Below are 6,983 nucleotides of genomic sequence, written 5' to 3'. Positions count from 1 at the left end.
TAGGCAGACCTATTATGTGAAATATAGGTTAAAGGATTTATGTAAAGAACAGAGCAAAAACCGGTGCTAGATCAGGCATTATAGATGCTATTATAAAGCAGTACAAGATATTGGATTTGTATAATCCACATTGTAAGTCAGTGAGACTTCCCATTGAGCAGTGGGCTCTAGGCAATTGGCCTTCTTGCATGTGTAGGCCCCTTTTGTAAGTAATATTCTCTTATTGGCCAGTAAGTGAATATTGTGGGTCACAAATCCCACCGAGGTTTTTGCCACACCGGGTTTCCTCATTAAATCCTTGTGTCATGGTGTGCTTTTCATGTGGATGCTTTTAATTCTATTTATTGCATTATTTCTTGCATACGAGTACACTGTTATAATATGTTCTACATGTTTTAAGTTGAGAAATTCTAATTACCGGTTAGATACTGATTCACCCCCCCCCCCCCCCCCCCTCCTTAGTATCTATGGGAATCCTAACAAAATATAGGTTAAGGGGTTATGTAAGAAGCATAGCAGAAACCAGTATTGGATCTGGCATTATAGATGCTATTTTGAAGTAGTACAAGACACTGGATTTATATAATCCATTTTGTAAGTCAGTGAGACTTCCTATTTCATATTTGAGCAGTGAGCTCTAGGCACTTGGCCTTCCCGCATGTGTAGGCCCCTCTTGTAGCAGTAATATTCTCTTATTGGCCAGTAAGTGAATATTGTGGGTCACAAATCCCACCGAGGTTTTTCCCACACTAGGATTCCTCGTTAAAATATTGTGTTATGGTGTGTTTTTCATGTGGTTGTTTTTATCTTTGTTTATTGCATTACTTTCTATTTACCGGTACACATTTTTAATATGCTCTACATGTTTTAAGTTAAGAAAATCTCATTATCGGTTAGATACTGATTCACCCCCCCCTCTCAGTATATGTGGGAATCTTAACAAACCAATTATTAGAAATTGTAATCCAATTTACCAAAAATAATAATTAAACCTTAATGTTGGTAAACCAAACTTAAGTACCAGTAAAATACTTAAGCAGATTTAGCAGTACCGGTAAAACTTAATGTGAAAGACAGAAAGAGAAACAACATCCACAACACATAACATAGAGATTTTGACATGGAAACCCATTGAGGGAAAAACCACAGTGGGAAACCTTACCCATAATCAGATGATACTACTACAGATAGTATGTGTATTCAAATGGGGTCTACACATGCAGAAAGGCCAACAACCTAGAGCTCACTACTCAAATGACATCAAGGGAAGTCTCACTGACTTACAAGTGGATGGTTAAATCCAAGATAATGTACTGTACAAAATAACATCAACAACGCTTGATTCAGTACCGGTTTAGGCTCAGAACTTCTTCATAACCTTTCCTTCATCCTTTGAATGATGTTTTCTTGATTTGCATAGGGATCTGCTCTTCAATATTCTCTTATATCAAAATCCTTAACCAAGTGTACATATTTGATCATCAAGTGATCTTACATTTATACCAAGCCAAAGACCAAATGAGTAGGTCGTCTTACAAAAGATATTACAATAAAAATAATTACAAGATAAGATACAATATGTCAGCTCAACATAATAAGTCATCTTCATAATGTGCAATGTTGATCTGATGGTGAAACGTGTGTCGATGTATAACCAAGTCCTATCTGCCGGTAAAGGCAAATATGTCAATCTAATCAGTCCAATATCTAGAACACCAAAACCAAGCTTCTAATCAATGTCTTCGACATAGCCAAATGATCTCCAAGTGATAACAAGTCTTCATCATTGCTGGTGAACAAAATATCCCTCCGGTGAGTGCAATACCAAAATACCAAAACATCAATGTAGATCTCCAAATATGACAAGTGTGACAAGTGTTGACATCAATGACAAAACCAATGCAACACATGACAAAGTCATTCATAATACCAAAAATCTCCCCCTTTGGCATTGATGGAAACACAAGATGGAAAAACCATCTAAGTGCCAAAGAAAAAATGCCAAAAACCAAAAACCAACAATCTCCAGAATAGATCAATACCAGAAATCAAAATACAAATGCAGAGAGTGAAAATCTCTCCCTCAATAAATAATTGCTCCCAAAATAATGTTGTTTTTCCATAGATATCTCTCTCCCTTTGACATCATATGCCAAAGAAAAGAAGCTTCATGAAATGAAATACTCATCCAGCTACTATAACCAATTGTTATAACCAAAACTACTCCCCCTGAGAAGTAGCTCTCCTCCATCAAAGCCAGAAAATAGATTTTCTGATAAGTCCTACCGGTTTGATGCCAAAACCTTATCATCTAAGTCTCTATCGATGGAGAAATTACCCCAAGCTGCTCTCTAAGATATTCAAATGTTTCCTTAGCCAGAGGCTTAGTAAAGATATTTGCAATTTGTTCTTTAGTGTTCACATAAACTAATTTTACTTCATTTGCTTCTACATTCTCTTTTAGAAAATTGTACTTAATTGAAACATGCTTTGTCTTAGAGTGAAATACCGGATTCTTTGATATATCAATTGTTGTTGTATTATCACAATAGATGATTACTGGTTCTTTGCATTTTATCCTTATATCCTTCAACATTTGTTTTAACCATAATACCTAAGTACAATTCGTTGCTACCACCACATATTCTAATTTTGTAGTGGATAAAGAAGTACATGTCTTTTTTTTTCTTATCCAAGAAATCAGGTTGCTACCAAGAAAGAAATCTCCTCCAATGGTTCTTTTTTTGTCATCAACATCATCTACCCAATTTGCATCAGTGTATGCACATAAATCAAAGTTCTCATCTTTAGGATACCATAAACCAAGATTTGTTGTCCCTTGTAAGTACCAGAAAATCTTTTTAACTGTTGATTCATGATTTTCTTTAGGATTACCTTGAAATATAGATACAATACATATTGCATTCATTATATCAGGTCTTGTTTGTGTCAAATACAGTAAACCTCCAATCATATATTTGTACCTTGTTACATTAACTGAAGCAGATTCATCTTTTAATGTCATTTTATCAGTTATAGTCATAGGAGTACTTACCGGTTTAGAATTTTCCATACCAAATTTCTTCAAAAGTTCCTTCAAGTATTTTGTTTGACTAAGGAATATCCCTTTATCGGTTTGTGAAATCTGTAAGCCTAAAAATAATTTTATCTCTCCAATCATAGACATTTCAAATTCTTCCCCCATTTTGTTAGCAAAATCCTTGCATAGACCATCTTCACCTCCAAAAATGATATCATCCACAAATACTTCAATAAAAAAAATGTCATCATTGGTAACCTTGTAATACAAGTTACTATTAGCATTACCTTTTGTGTAACCAAGATTCAAAAGATATTTATCCAATCTAGCATACGAAGCTTTAGGTGCTTGTTTCAAGCCATATAAAGCTTTCCTTAACCTGCAAACCATATCTTTATCTGCCAAAGAAAATCCATTAGTTTGTTCAATGTAAACTTCTTCCTCAAGATCTCCATTCAAAAATACACATTAAACATCCATTTGATAAACCTTGTAATTCTTGTAGGCTGCAAAAGCTAAAAATAGTCTAACTGCCTCTATTCTAGCTACCAGTGCAAAGGTTTCATTATAATCAATTCCTTCTTTTTGAGAGTATCCTTTACACACTAACCTTTCTTTGTTTCTGATTACTTTACCATCTTCATTAAGTTTATTCCTATATACCCATTTAGTTCCAATTACATTTTTGCCTTTAGGTCGGGGAACCAATGCCCATGTGTTATTCTTTTCAATTTGTTCTAATTCATCTTCCATTGCTTTAATCCAATTAACATCCTGACATGCTTCAATAATAGATGCTGGTTCAATTTGAGAAATTAAACATACCTCTTCATTTGCTAGTCTTCCTCTAGTCATAACACCATGATTCTTATTTCCAATTATTTGATTCTCCGAATGATTCAATCTTACATACTTGGGTTTGTTCTGGTTTGTACTTACATGTTGTTATTCTTTTGTCATTGTTGAGTTTTCTGATGATACCGGTGTGACAGGGTCTTCATTTTGTACTGGTGGGATGTATGTTGGTTCATTTATGATTATCTCTATTGTCGGTTCAGTAGATCTAGAATCTCCTCTAAAGTGTTCATAAATTTTCACATTAGTGCTTTCAATGATTTTCTACAATCTCTTGTTATGGCATCTATATGCTTTGCTTTTAGATGAGTAACCAAGAAATATACCTTCATCACTGCTAGGATCAAATTTCCCAACATATTCATCTCTTTTGATGTAACATTTACTTCCAAAAATTCTGCAATATTTAAGAGTAGGAACATGACCAAACCATAACTCAAAAGGTGTCTTACCAGTTTCACTTTTGATGTGAACTCTATTGAAAGTGTAAACCAATATGTTCACTGCTTCTCTCTAATACATGTGAGGTAGATTAGCTTCCATCAACATAGTTCTTGTTGCATCCAAGATAGTTTTGTTCTTCCTTTCCACAACTCCATTTTGTTGAGGTGTCTAGGGTGTTGATAGCTGTCTTTTAATTCTATTCACTTCACCAAATGTATTAAATTCTCTAGATGTAAATTCACCTCCTTGATCTAATCTTAAGCATTTGATTCTCTTATCGATTTCATTCTCTACCAATGCTTTGAATATCTTGAATTTCCCAAAAGCTTCTAATTTCTCCTTGAGAAAAGTAACCCAACACATTCTGGAATAATCATCAATGATTAGCATGAAATACCTATCTCCTTATAAACTTATTGTTCTTGCTGGACCACATAAGTCAATATGAATTAAATCAAGTGTACCATTAGATTTATCAATAATGCTCTTAAAAGATGTTCTAACTTGCTTTCGCATTTGACATTCCTTACATACTAGATTATGAGGTTTCACATGTGAGGCCCTACCCTGACCCATCCTAGTATTTCAATTATTTTCATGTTGGACCTATTATTGATGCTTCATTTCTATGCATTATGGATATAGAATTTTATATGATCCCAGGATTGGATAACATTGATATGGTGTATCTCATTTATTTTGATTTGCAGAACTTTATTATGATGTTAGAAATATGGATGCATGTCTTATGAATGATTGAAATTTATGAGGATTATGATAATGTCATTAAGTGATTTGCTTTATGTGGATTTTATTGGATATATGGTAATTTGATTAGTATGATGGCAATTGTATGCAAAGTGATTGAATTGTTTGTTTTTTATATGTTAAATTTATATGTGGCTATTTGGGAATTACTAATGTGTGAAATGAGATGTGCAGGAAAACCAATCCATGTGACCATGGAAACAATATGGAGAATCAAGCCTAGACCTTTGTGCGTTTGTGAAGCCAAGGGTTGTTTATTTGGAAAGACAACACCCCATATGTATCGTGTTTTTATTTGTAAACATAAATGTTTGAATGTGTGTTAAATTGTATTTATTAATTTGTTTAATCCAAAAAGAGACATTTGCCATGTGTAATTAACTAATGCATTTTTATTGTGTCACTTGACACATGTGATGTACAGTGTGTTGAAAATGACATGTCTCTTGGAGGGAAATTGTTTCAACCAATCCTATTTTCAAATATTTGAGTGTGGTCCTAGATTAGTCTTGGGTAGAGAGTCTTTGGAGTGGTCAACTCAAGTTTGACCCGTAGGTAAACTTCAGGTGGGTTTCTAAGGGGTCAAATTGACTCCTAGGGTTAGTTTAGGGGATTTTCCAAAGGTCCATATGGTATACCTATGGGTTATGGGCATTTTTAAGCATGTGATCACTCTCATGTGACTATTTAGTCACCTCAAAAATTGATTTTCCCAAGATGGACGAAATCCAACTTGGAGGATTCCACCTAGGTTAGACAACCTTCCCTTCTTGTGTCACTTCCATCTTCCCCTTTTTTAGTTTTCTAGTTTTAGTAACATGTAAGAGGTTGGGAAGAACAACCAATGTGAGCTCACACTTTATCCAAGAGGTTGGAAAGAGTGAGAGAAGCCTTCTTAGGGAAGGGTTTGAGACTTAGGATGGTAAACACCCACTCTCCATCTTTGGAGACTTAAAATCTTGAGAAGTTTGGAATTTTAGTATAAGAAATTTTAGTTAAGTCTTGAGAAAGAAGAAGTTGTAGATTTGGGCAGCTCTCCTACAAACGTTCCTTTGCATCCTTTTGGCAGATTCAAGGTTGGTTGAATCACTAACTCATTGATAGTTCTGATACTTAAAGATAAGTATAGATGTCAAATTAATAAGATGAGAAGGGGGGTGAATCATGCAAACTTAGTCTTCCATAAAAACATCAGATTCAACCTCGGTAACCTATCCTTCAGTAATATAACCAAAACTCCTAAACATGCAAACTTAAAAGCATATAAACATCATAACACTCATAACAATAGATTTAACATGGAAACCCAAATAGGGAAAAACCACTGTGGGATTTCGGACCCACTAAGAAATATACTCTTCTAGAGTATGCTCGGTTAAAAGAAAATCCTATTAGAAATTACAAACACATTGCTAGATGTGACCCGGTTAAGGGATTTCCCTTAGATCTGTTAGGATCTTCACCTTGTTAGAAGTGACCTTGTTAAACGATTTCAAACACTCAATCAGAATGTCACCTTGCTAGAGGGTTTTACAAATAAGACTGTTAAGTCCACTAAGTTAAGAGATTTTCTGTCACTTCTCAAAATAAAATTAATAAAAATCTATCTACAACTTCACATCTAAAATGCTAAAGTAGATTCTTATTTGCTCAATACAATATAGACATAGAACTAATCTTGTCCATCTGCTAGGCTCTATACTCTGTTATTCAAAACAGGTCTTCAAGCTTCTGTGCTTGGTATTCACTATGTAGCATCCCTATGCATACACTTGCTCGCATGCATTGTTTATCAATAGTTCCCTATTTATAAACAATTCTCCAACCACTTAATCTCCTTGATTACATTTCCCATGATCAATCATAGCCATCAGAT

Source organism: Cryptomeria japonica, chromosome 3 (assembly GCF_030272615.1).
Source record: "Cryptomeria japonica chromosome 3, Sugi_1.0, whole genome shotgun sequence".
Taxonomy (NCBI): Eukaryota; Viridiplantae; Streptophyta; class Pinopsida; order Cupressales; family Cupressaceae; genus Cryptomeria; species Cryptomeria japonica.
The sequence above is the reverse complement of the archived record's forward strand: the minus strand, read 5'-3'. Positions refer to the sequence as shown.